Below are 12814 nucleotides of genomic sequence, written 5' to 3' on the forward strand. Positions count from 1 at the left end.
TTTTGACGTGCCGCTCGATACGATCTACCGTTGTCGCTCTTGAGCATGTAAACAAGATCAAAATCCTTTTTATTCCTTCATAACAAAGTTGATCATTTAGTTTTTATCTTAAGTCATACTTAATGCTTACTCTGTTGACATTAAGAGTGTAATGACCGTTAATAGTTTTTCTACGACTTATTCCCCAGGGTTAAATGAACTATTCCTTTTCTGTTCTATATTATGCAGTATTTAAAGTTTCAGCTCATTTCAAAACAGACGCCCTTCATAACCCGCCCCCCCGGGCCGTCTTTTACCCCCCACCGGCTTGCAGTCAGGCTCCTCTCGTCACGGGCTCCGCTTGATCCGTTTCCCTCGCTTAAAATTGAAGTTGTCTTGAATATTTATTTATTTGCCTTTTTTTTTTTTGTTTTAGCAAAGAAATGCCACAAGCGCTGTGTTTGCTTAATTGATGTCATTTGTTACCTTCCGTCACGTTTCTCAACGCGGATCGGCTCGAAATATCACGAGGCGGTTAAAGCAGATGAAGAAAATACGACCTAGGTTGATTCGTGCCGCCTCTTACTCGCACTTCAAGCGGCAAGCTCGGAAACTCCATTGGCGAGCGGGGATTTACATTAAATACACGGCTACCTATGCTGCATGCAAACATCGGAATGGAATAAATCAATTTGGTTTGGGAGAAATGCTTCACATGATACAGCGTGATCTGCAATCTCTCTGCAAATGAGCTGCGCTCCCCTTGTAATGGTTTTCTGCTCCTCGTGGGAGGCGGCCGTCTCGAAAAAGCTGCTGATTGAGGGAGAAATGTAATACAGGTGTAAAGCGCGCTTGATAGAGGTCTTACACGGGGGTTATGCATTTTAACAGTGATATACATACTCTTACATATTTGTCAATGAATATTGAATTTGCTGGGTCGACTCTTTTCGGGCCCGCCGAGATTTGCGGCTTACTGCCAGGGCGTTGTTAATTCTGGCAGCGAGGGTAGCTATTATGTTGAATTAATAGGAATTAAAGGTTTAAATTGGTTAAGTAAGCACTTCATTAATCTTGGGTGGATTGCTGTGCGGAGCGGAGCGGCTTTATAGGCCGCCCCTTGATGTCCACAATAAAGAGCTACATTAGATGGACTGTAGATAGAAAGAACGCTGATGCCAATCACACGACCTTGTTTTGTGTCAACGATAACGTTTGTATTCTAAATTGCTTGTCCTGTTTAGGAGATGGATCTGGTTTTGGGTCAAAAGCCAGGTAACACACTGGACAATTAATTCCGATTCAAATCAATATTGCATTGTTGTAGAATGCAATTTTCAAATATTTATTTCAATATCGTGTCTGAATAAAGTCAGTGCTATATTAAAAAGCCCAGTCCACGTGACATTTGACAATTTGGTCAAACAAATCGACCTGGTTCACACAACCATTAGCATTGAGAGCTTTTGCTTGTCTTCAGAGGGAATGACTTGTCTGCAGAGGAAGAAAAGGCTTGTCGTTCCATAATCTTTCCTTCAGTCCAAACGGCTCAGAAGGAAACGCCGGCCTAGGTCGATGCCCTTTCCTCATCAGAAGTGGACTAATTACAGTGCGTTTTTATCCCAGCCCGCTAATGATGATGAGGGTGCGGCAGAAATAAGAGTTTTCCCCCCTAAGGCTGAAGAATAGCATGACTTCTTCAACCTTCTGTACTTATTGTCCAACAAAGAGGGAATTCACTTACTTCAGCGCTTCAGAAAAGTGGATAATTGTGCTCGCAATCGATAAACTAACAGAGCGGAAAATGAACAAGTGTTGCCGTGTGCAGGTATTCGGCTGACGAAAATCGCAAGGACCCCGCTTTGAGTTTTTACCGATTATTCGCACGGTGCGACTGTTGATGCCATCTTTACACGTTGGCTTGATATTCCTACGACGGGATGAGCCGCATTGTTCGCGCCCGGGCCTCTAGTGACATCGCCGGAGGGCAGAGAGGGATAGAACCCCGAGAGGGGTGACAGTGATAAATAGCCCTTTTAATAACATCTGCCCCACTTGGCCGTCTAGTCAAAGTCGGTGTCCTCTGTGTATTTATGCCCATGTTTATTTATGCAGCCATAGCATGCAGAAAATCAACACCGCGGGGGTACAATCATTCTTTTTTTTTTTTTTTTTTTGCGGTGGGGGAGTAGATCAGTTTCATATACAAATAAGCTCATGTTAAATGCAGTGTTGTGCTAGTATTATTAAAAAAAAGGATTTCAAATATTCCTATTATTGTTTGTTATCGAAAAAAAAAGGCATCCACTGATCTCTACCTCAATATGCACAATTTTTAAAAATGACTCTCTCGCTCGTCGTATGACTGAAGTCAGAGACCTTTTGTCTGTGGAAATATGACCCGAGGCCTGCACGGTTGAATATGTAGCAGGCAGGGCTGTAGATCAGAGATGTCAAAGCTTCTTCCCGGAGGGCCGCAGCCAGTCTGTTCTCACCCCAACCGGTTCCCCTTCCCTTTAATTGGTTCAATTAGTTAAGTATCCATATACATGATGTAGTGTATGCATTTTTCATGATTCCTCTTAACGCTCCGTTTAAACAGAACAACTTCCGGCTATGATTTGCCATTTGGATGAATGTCAAGGAGGCTAAATGATGGCGCTAATTGAGTAATTAAAAGCAGATGTCGGAGCAAGAGCCAACAGCATACAGCGGAAATACTTTGCCCTCCAGAAATCCGAGGGTGTTTTTGACACCCCTGTTATGTATGCTTATCCCAGAGGTGCCTCTATTATAACTACAGTTTCACCCTTGTGATTATTCACTTGAAGTCTTTGCTATTGAACCAAAAATGCTGTTTGATGCTATTTTGACCAGGGCAAATGGGGTGGAAAAGGAAAGCCCATCACGCTGCCTAATGGCCAGGAGTCGGAGGCAAAGCGCGACTCTACCTATCATTCTCACCCCCCCGCTGTCCTGTGGTGGGACACCAGCGGTCTCCGCAAGATTCTTTGGAGGGAGATGATGTTACGTTGAAAGTAATTAACATTGGAATTGAGCCAGTAATGGGAATCAGCGTGCCATCAAATCACAAAGGCACACGGTGTATTTCCGTGCTTTTTGACAGCCGAGGTGATTGGAGTGTTGCCAGAAGGCTTTACAAAGTGTCGATCAATAAATAACAATTCTTCTATTACGGGGAAAAAAAAAAATGCTCTTTGCTCGCAGAGATAATTCCAAGTAGGGAGGTTTGTGTAATTAAGTCTTTTGCTTTGATATTCTGTTGCTGAGCTACTTGGGTGACTTTTGAACATCCGCTTGCGAGGAGGGACAAAGATGTTTCGAAGCTAGGGAACTCTAAATCCATTTTTTTCCCCAGAATGACGAGTACTTGGCTTTGTAGTCGCCAATGCCATTTCATCTCAACCCCTTTTCGAGTTCATCGTCCATTTTGAAGTCTGCTAATAAGTATTTTTTTTTCCATTACTACACACGTGTGTACCTTTGCAGAATTGACTGACTGTGTTATTTGGAATCACATTTCGCTAGAGTATTGATACTAGGTATCGGTATCAATCCCTGCCAGATGGTATTTCAGGAAAATAAATAAATAAATAAATAAATATAAATAATTAAGTAAATAAAATAAAAATTGGACATCGAGTAAGTCCTACCCAGCAATAGTTGGCGCTATAGTACTGCAGTTTGACGCGGCAAAAAGAATGGTCCTCTCATTTTTTTTCGTCATTGTGTTAAATTAAACTTTATAAATCAAAAGTCCTCGGTTTTGTTAAGGACTCAAAGAGCGATTACTTGAGTAGAAACGTATCCAACATCCCTACATTTAACTATCAGCTTTATTTTTATAGTCATTAAACATTTCCTCACCGATTCACACGTGAAAAGGAAGAATAAAATGATGATAATGGGGGGGAAAAAAAAGTGAGGAGACTTGATGACAAATCTCATTGTAATACATCTCTGGACCACTAGCGTGGCTAATGAACTTAGTAATTACTCATCAGTGGTTGGGAGGCTTTTTGCCGGGGCGATGAGAGCAGTGGCTGCTGGGAGCCACAGGAATGAAACAACAGGCAACAATCAACACAGTGTCTGCACAACAATCAATCACGCCTGTCAGGCGCTTAACACTCACAATAATTTGTTGTTGTTCTCCACAAATGACTACACCTTGTAAAATGTAGCTAACACCACAATCCCAAAGCCAGTCCTTCAACTGTGTCGTGATTTGGATTTTTCTTCCAAAAGTCTCACTCAACTCTGTCTATCTCTGTCTGTGCGTCTTTAGGAAACTCATCTGAAGTGTTGCCTAAACTCAGATGATTTCATAGCATATCGCTTTTCATCTGTGTGTGCTGTATTTTTCCGTACCGGATTATAAGGCACATTACGGGAAACAATCCGGTACAGGAAATGAGTCCAACTTTATCATTTGAATAAGTGTGCCTTACAGTCTGGAAAAAAAAAACGTAAGTTCAGATTACTTCAAACCGCATCAGCCTGCCTCTTTGTCCTGAATGATCCGTAGTGTCTTTCCGATCCTTCCATTAACCCGCGGTGATATTTAAATACGAGTCAGAGCGGCTTGGTGAGTAACACTGGACTATTCACAGATGCTCCTTTCTGCCAAGCGCTAAATAAATCACGTTTCTTAATTCCCAGAGCCACATCTCAATCATTCTCCTTGCTAATTTGAGAGTCACCCTCATTTCATTTTTAAACGATTCATTTTTGGCAAATTTGTAAATGGCCTCGTTGTGTTGGTGTGTGTGTGTGCTACAATTTAGTCAATTACTCTTTCAGCCGGCAGGACTCCCGGGACCCCGGAACATACACCGCCTGGAGGTACCATCTCAATAATTGTTTCAGAAAAGTTGGGAATGAATTGCTAACGCTCTGTTCCACTTATTGAAATGTCAATTGGAGCCAAGCCAGCCTCCCCCTTCATCCCCTCCTTATAGAACGATAAGAATGCCACCCATCTTTCTGCTTTCTAACCATTGCTAACACAATAGAAATCACTTTAATATCCTCCAAATTCATATTCAAAAGTGTCCAATGAATGGTCCCGCTGGAATAATGCAACAAGATATGAGCATATTTCTGTTCAAACTCCGGTTAATAGACTAAAGCGCCTTTCTGTGAAATACTTTACTGTTATTGTACCTAAGCGCTAATTAGCCGCTCAAAATTAAGACATATTATACATCCAAAGGAAGTTTTCATGGGTACTAATTAAAACAAGTGTCTTTTTTTTTTTTCTGGAATCAAACGGTGTGACCTGTACACCTCAATTAATGAAGTTATTATTAACCAGTTTGGCAGATCTGGATCTCGTTCCATTGAAAGTAAAACATTCAAAATCTGTTTCTCCTTGTGTTTTTTTTTTTTTTTCTTTGCCACAAGGTTCGCCACCCGTGCCCTGAGCCAATTAACCTGTACTGATGAGCCTTGTGGCTAATTAATTAGAGAGAAGTGATTCATGTTGCTCTCAGGTAAGCAGACCTATTTATGAATATTTACACGTCACCCATCATGTCTTCCCAGTTGACACAATAAAGATTGGAAAAATATGCAATATTTTGATAACATTCAAACAATATTTGTTTTGGTATTTTACTGAATTATACCTTTGCTAAATCTTTTCATTTAAAATTGTCAGATCTAGATTTTTTTTCCCCCCGTTTTTTTTCTTTTTATGAACAGACACTTCATAAGGTACACCTGTAAGATTTCACAAGATCTAATTTGCGTAGATTGTCGCTTGTTTGAATTGTTAACAAATGGACCAATCGCAACATGAAGCCGAAACTATCGACACGATGAGCGTGCGTTTCGACAACAAGCGTGCCGTGAGTGTGAGCGTGGCTGCGGCGCATACGTCACGTCTGTTCTGATTACTGGATGGCTGATTCCGTAATTGTGTGCGTGTGTGTGTGTGTGTGTGTAAGACCTTCAGCTCTATTCTATAATTAACTTTTGCCTGCGCCCATCAGCTCCCATTCCAGACTCGATGTGTCCGCGGCGAGTGTTCCGGGCAAGCGGCTTGCCATTCAGTATGTATTAAGCTGTCAGAGCGGGCCTCTCTCCCAAGCCGCCTGTCTTCGCTGAACAAGCCAGCCTATTAACTCCTATTGACTGTGACACACATGTCCCTCCAAAATGAGCGGTTCCGTATTGATTTTCACCCAACGCTGCTCACTTCCCCCTTTCACAGCGCCGAGGGTGAGATCTTTATCCTGACTGATTGTGTATGTTGGTCGTATCGGAGCGGCGCCGGCCGCCGCGCAATTGCCATTTCGGGGGGGCTCCCCTCCCTCGTATGCAGTCGAGTCTCAATGAGACAATTAAAAGGACCCACTGCCCCCCCATCCCACCCTTCTCGTAACACCTCGGTCAAATGGAGCGGCCCGAAGTCTCCCGCTCGTTTAACGTGGCAGCCGACACAAAACGTGACAGCTCGCTCGCCGCCTCACGATCAATACAACTGAATAGAAGGGTGCCATAACCCCTCAGTGAGATGCTTCTCCTGCGGCTCCAGCCTAAATGAACTCTGACAGCATGTATCGATGTCATATCAAGCCCCGCCATTTAGAGAAAAATGATTATCTGCCGCTGGAATCTGTTATCGACACGCTGCGGAATAGCTTCCCTCGCCCAGGGGATTTATTGATACAGTTTATGGCGTATAAATATTTATCTAATATGTGTCTGAAATAGATTTGTCTAGTTTAGCCGTACAGAGTCGCGGGGCCGCGGAAGGCCATCAGCGTCGCGGCCTGTCAACCGTAACGCCGCCACCGCCTTGTTCGCTTTTTACAGGCAGCGTGAAATTGCTTGGTCTGCTTGAGATTCCGTCTCCAAGCTAATAGTCAAACATGTTGTAATTACATTTTATTGCCTCTTACTCTACAAAGTCGAAATGGCTTCGCCGCGGTCATCGTACTGTAAATGCACGTCGACTTGACAGTCGCTAGAGACGTTTTGCAAAAATTAAAGTCACGACTGTATTAGAAGAATTTGAAAGAGAAATAGATTTGTGAATCTTGTTTTTGTAGCTACTTTCAGGCCATTTCATCAAATCAAATGAAACATTTCAAGCAACCAAATCCATTTTGCTAAATTATCCATCAACAATTGTCGTATCGATCTCTAGCGACCCACGTGTTACCTTGACACCTAAAACTTGACCTTTCCTTTTTCACTTAGTTGATATTTGCTTCCTCATATATAAAATGACTCCAAATGTTTTTTTAATGTTGAACTAATGGTAGCAACAGGAACAAATACTTTTCCCAATCACGGGCCAAACATGACATGCGTCATTGTTGTATAATATCGATTTTCACTCCAGCACGCCACGTCACTGACTTTTTCTCCTCGGTGATGCACGAGCGCTGCGCTGTGAACGTGACAGGCAGTCGCAGGTCAAATACCGCCGTCTCCCATCCTCCGTTGTGTCTCTATTACAGTCGGACGGCCCTTTGGCTGACTTATCGACCAGCTCTCATGCTCGTTACTCAACAGAGTAGTAGTTTGCTGTGATTGATACCATGACGGCCTTACAGCCCCCCCCCCCCCTTTTCCCCGCCTCTGCAAATCCTATCTATGGCTGTAAAGCCATGAGTGGGTTTCATTAATGGCCTCTGCTGTTTATGACACCATAATTAGAGTTGAGGAAAGGCAACCTAACTACCACAGTTCCACCATACTGAGAAAGTCAATAATGCAAGCCCAACAACTTCTCACACAATCGAGCCGCCCGGAAAATCTATAGCGCTCTGCTGTTCTACGCCTTTATGGCACTATTGCAGAAGAGCCTTCCTGATTTGTACCTTTTTATCTCGCCCTCCACTTTTAAGTAATCCAGTAGCATTGATTAGTAACACCGACAGTATTATTTAGCGTCGAGTCAGACGTGCGACATAGGGGCCCGGTAGAAGGAGGCCGAGCGTTTGTGTACTCCATAATTTGTTTTACGCCTCACTTCGTGTACGCGCGGTGTCTCCTAGAGAGAAAAACGTTGCCGGGCCGACCACTACGACCTGGTTATTTGTGTGCGCTTGGTCATTGGGGATATTATTTTAGATTGCTTTCCCAGAAAATATTCTGCCAGAGGGTCTCCCGAGCTTTACTTTATGTATCGGTCAAGAAGAGAAGGGGAACGCTTTGAATACACCTAAATACAACTTGCTTTTAAGTCACCCATCTGTCTTTTTAATTAAAACACGGGGAAAAAAAAAGGATAGCCGGGGGAATACTCAGGAGAGGAGAGGAAAGGAGGAGGAGGAGGAGGAGGAGGAAGAGGTTCTGACTTTTTAGGGGAATTTCTAACATTTTGATTGCAAAATTAGGTTCAGAAAATGTTGATGTGTCACTAAGAATGAATCGAATTCCTCATTGTGTTGAGCGAGAGATGAACAAGCGCGGGTAGCAAGTCGGACTTGGGTAGACGATCCATCATAAATAAACCAGGCCCCGCGTCAGAGCTGGATGCCGGGACAGGACGTTCCCTTCGGAGACCCCGCACCCTCTGGCTGCCCTTCCAGGGAGATTAAATGTTAGCCGCTTGGACTTCAGTAAAGGTAAACCTAACTTGGCTCATATCAGTTCACCCTTGACTGGAAACCCAACCTCTGTGACTGAATGAACCAGTGTCATAATTAAATCATCACCGTTTCACTTTTGCCGCAACTCAAACCGCAGCAGGAGAGCGGCGACGATGAGTCTCCACTCCGCCGCCCTGTGACGACAGCGAGCCGACCATCACCTGATTAGATCTCGTTTACTCCACCGCATTTTCAAATTAGTCCCATCTGAAAAATATGGTTGGAATTGAGTCCAACTGCATTGGAACGCCCATGAATCGGCGTTATCGTATTGAATCTCCCTTTTATAAGCAGCCTCGAAAGCTTCACGTTGCAATGCATGTGTAATGACCGCTGGCCTATCAGAGCTGATCCTGTCCAACAACAGATATTAAGGAGGCTAGTTACAAAAGGCCAGACTTTAATTTGACCTCTGCCTGCCCTCTCTCTTGTGAGGCGGCTGGCTCAGTGAAGCTAGCTGGCTGCTTTGGACGGTTGGTGATGAATGACTGTATTTGTTGGGCAGATTGTTACAGTTCCACACTAATTGAGGGGTCAACACAAAGAGCAGACGTGGTAATTGAGTCACTTGACTGTGGCTATACCGCTTCGTTCCTTTGACCCCAACGTGCTCGCTACAACAGAGCGGAAGGACAATTTATCTTTGAAAGTAGATGTTATTGTTGCCCTGATGGCTTTATTTCTTCTTAGGTGAGGTCATATCTATTTATTTAGCGCAGTGCAGATTCTTACTTGAGTCTCGTTGCAACTTTTAATCATATAAACGCACTGAAAGGAATTGCTTGGCAGAAACAAGGTTTGAAGTATCAGTGTTGTGTGGACCTGATGGTGATGCTTGATAAATAATTAACCAGATGGAGTTAGTCACTTTCCTCTACCCTTTTTGGTTTACTAATTCATACCAAGTTATATTATATTATATTATATTGTGTGTTCTTCCATTCTTTTTTCCATTTTTTGGGGAGGTGTAGACTTTGTACTCACCAGCGTTCTTTTGCTGGGTGTCGGGTCTGACGGATTTCTGTAGAGTGCAAACTTTTGAGAGGCGCTATATTGTCAGAAAGGCTTTAAAGGTGGCCTTTATTTGCTTTGCCCCTGTAACCCACGCTGAGCCGAGACTTAGACGCGACACCATCTATTTGCGCCTAATGGCCTTTGGATGTGGCTAGTTGTGAACAACAGAACATCTGACTGAGAATGTGTGAAACGTGTGTAAAAGCTTCCAAGGACAAATGCATTCGGCATTTAATGAGGGTGGACCAAAGGGAACGTGGGTAGTTAAAACTGAGAGTTGGCAAGACTATTTTGTCCCTTGTTACCTGACTCTTGCGTTGCACCTTTAATCTGCAACATGCCACTAAACTACTCTGACGGTCTCACAGGCTGCAACCCCGCGAGAATGGGATTGATGGAACACATTAAACTCTGAGCTTCATCCTGCTTAAACGCTTTTATACTCTCGGATCTTTCCACGGTGTCGACGTGGAAAGACAGAGACCACGGGAAAATGTGTCTGCGGATTTGGTTGATATACATGATGAGATCTCTTTTTGTTTATCGTCTGTTGAAATATTTCACTCTAATCTGCTTTACTGACATTGTTTTAATGCTCAGAGATGTTGTAATTACCATTTGCACAAATAAGACAGCCACTTCATTGATATGCGGGTGCTGATAAGGCCGCCGCTTGGCAGCTAGACAATTGCCGAGGCCGCTAGGGGTTCGCCGGCACCGGGACGGTCCTGCCTCCGCCGCCGGTGCCGAGGCCTAACAAAAGCCAGCCGTCATTCACTGCACACTAAAGCTTTGTAATTAATTTTCTCCACTCTCCTCTGAGTCCTTTTGTGGCAATGTTGACCCTTAAGATTTACTCATGAATTCAGCTCGCTACTCAGTCCTGACTGTCAGAGGGTCAAGAGGGTATGTTTCCCTAGACGGGAACTACTTTTGCTTGTGGAATAGGCTGAGGTCACCTCAATAGGAATAACTAACAGACCCTGTACTTCAATGTAATTGTAGCTCATCAGTATTCTATAATATTTTGTTGTGTTGATAAAAATATCTCAAACGATTCTTATTTAGAATATTCTCTGATAATCTCATGATTGCTCAATGGCAGCCATAACAAACAGTAAATAAATAGAAATTTTGAATAAATAAATAAAGGAATAAATAAATGAATTTAAACACATTTATGAAAAAAAGAAAAACAAATGTGCTGAGTAATTTTCTTCCACTCCAATCCTTCAGGTGGCAGTAATTTGCATTTTATTTGCAGCAATGCAAGCAGAGAGTGGATTAACTCATTTTTTAAAAATAAATAATTCCACAAAAATATGATCAGAACATTTCTTTGTGCAACTCTGTGCTTGACCGAGACATCCTAAAGTAGCGCGACAGTCCGCCGAGAAGAGTTAAGCGGCGCTCTCACTCGCAGAGCATGCATACAAATCTGAGGGACCTGTGGATTAGCCGGATCAGACCTGATCAATTTGCTGCCGGCGCAAAGCCAGCCCAATTCGGATTAATCCACTGGAGTGGTCATAGCCGCGCGCTTTGTAAATCTACAGCTCCTTATGTTTCCTCTTCACACCCTGCAAGGCTTAGGAAGGCTTTGGCAGATGAAAGAAGCATGACTTGTTATATTTCAGGGGGCTTGTGCCCACAGTCTTCAAGGGGGGGGCTCTTGACTTTTCCTTAAATCTTATTGTCCCCTGCCTTTTGTCTCCATGGGGGGGTTGCATCTAGGCTGATTTACTAATGGCTGTGGCGTTGATTGAAATTTCCATCAAAGTCTTCATGCAGCTTGCAGTTTTTGTCTCAGCTTGTTAGATACGATGAAATCTCAATGATTACAATTGAGGGTATCTTTTGATTTGATCCCCATCACTTTGATGACTTGTCTCTTGTGGAATTTATCCAGAGTAAAATATATGTGAACTATAGTGATGATGCAGAATTGTGGTTGGTGTTTTTCCGCTAAGATTACATGAGCGGTCTTCAAGATTCTGGCCCTGCTGGTCCGTTTTACCTTCTTCAAAAGCATTAGCTTAAATGCTGGACCTTTTCTGCTCACAATTAATAGAGGTCCCCAAGAGGCCGGGAGCCTCCGGGCTTTTGGAAAGACTGTACCAGTCCTCGGGCTGTTGGGGAGATGTGGCTTCCTCCCCGTCACTCACGTTTGTCGCTATTCCCCAACGTTGTGTGTGTGCGTGTGTGTGTTTGAGCCCACTGCCCCAAGCATGTCTCGTTTGAGAGCGCTGTCACTCCCCGCTTCCCGCCATCCATTAACACCCGCCATTATCATGCTAATCTACATTGTATGATTACATAAAGTAATTTATGCACACTTCTATCTATCCATCGCTACACAGGGACACTTGCCCCTATTGTTGAATGTTTACGGGAACAAAAAAAAAAAAAAAACAATATTCCACGGTCATCAAATTCCTTTTATTTCCCTTTAAAGATGCTGCATCCGCACTTTTGAAAAACTTGCCGCTTTACTTTATGAACAAATGCTCTCCCAATGATTTGAAGCGCTCCGCCTACTGGGAAAGTAATCGCCCCAAAATGTCGAAGCGAGCATGCTGCTTTTGGTGTTCGTGAGGAGACTACGATTTAAGTCGCCTTCCATATCGGAAATGGAAAGAATGTTTTGTTTTGAAGGCAGAGGGCAGGAGATGAGCTCTCGTCCTCATTTATTCACAGCTAGTGGAGTAATTAGGAATGCAGAGGGCTGTTAAATTAAAACTGAATTGCACTTATTAACATTTTAACTACCAACCCCACCCTCTTTAGACACTAAACAAGGACAGTTTCAGCTCTAATATGCCTGAAGAATCCCGCTGAGGCGACTCTTTATGTATCTCTAAAACAAAGACCTTCTTTAAAGTAAGATCTCCCTTTTGTTTAAACAACCGAGCATTTAACATTCACCGTAATGTGCCGCGTACTCCGTGCTGTCGGGAGACACGGCGGCGGAGCTTCTCAAACTCTTTGCTTAATGGAACACTATTTGTGGTCAGATTGGATAGCTAATGGTGGTCCCTTTGAGGGTAACTCTGCAAATTAAATAGCATGGATTCACATCTGTCAGACAAAACCAGGAGGCTCTTTGTAATCAATGACCCAAACCAAGAGAGGCTCCGTAGGGGGGGGGGGGGGGGGGGTGCCGCCGCCGCCGCCGCTATGATGGCAGCGAG

At 43.5% G+C, this 12814-nt stretch overlaps 1 protein-coding gene across 10 annotated transcripts in view; it reads left to right on the forward strand.

The window, feature by feature from the left end:
- Positions 1–12814, forward strand: part of skor1b (SKI family transcriptional corepressor 1b) — a 49435-nt gene that overhangs the window by 19133 nt on the left and 17488 nt on the right. Inside the window, exon 8 of one of the 10 annotated variants that reach the window (XM_085913310.1) lies at positions 5407–5495. The exons of the other annotated variants lie outside the window; for them this stretch is intronic. The gene's annotated coding sequence lies outside the window, so the exon portion shown is untranslated. The remainder of the gene's footprint in view (positions 1–5406; positions 5496–12814) is intronic. 10 annotated transcript variants of the gene reach the window in all.

This window comes from Syngnathus leptorhynchus, chromosome 6, assembly GCF_054491065.1.
Source record: "Syngnathus leptorhynchus isolate UIUO chromosome 6, UIUO_Slep, whole genome shotgun sequence".
Lineage (NCBI taxonomy): Eukaryota > Metazoa > Chordata > Actinopteri > Syngnathiformes > Syngnathidae > Syngnathus > Syngnathus leptorhynchus.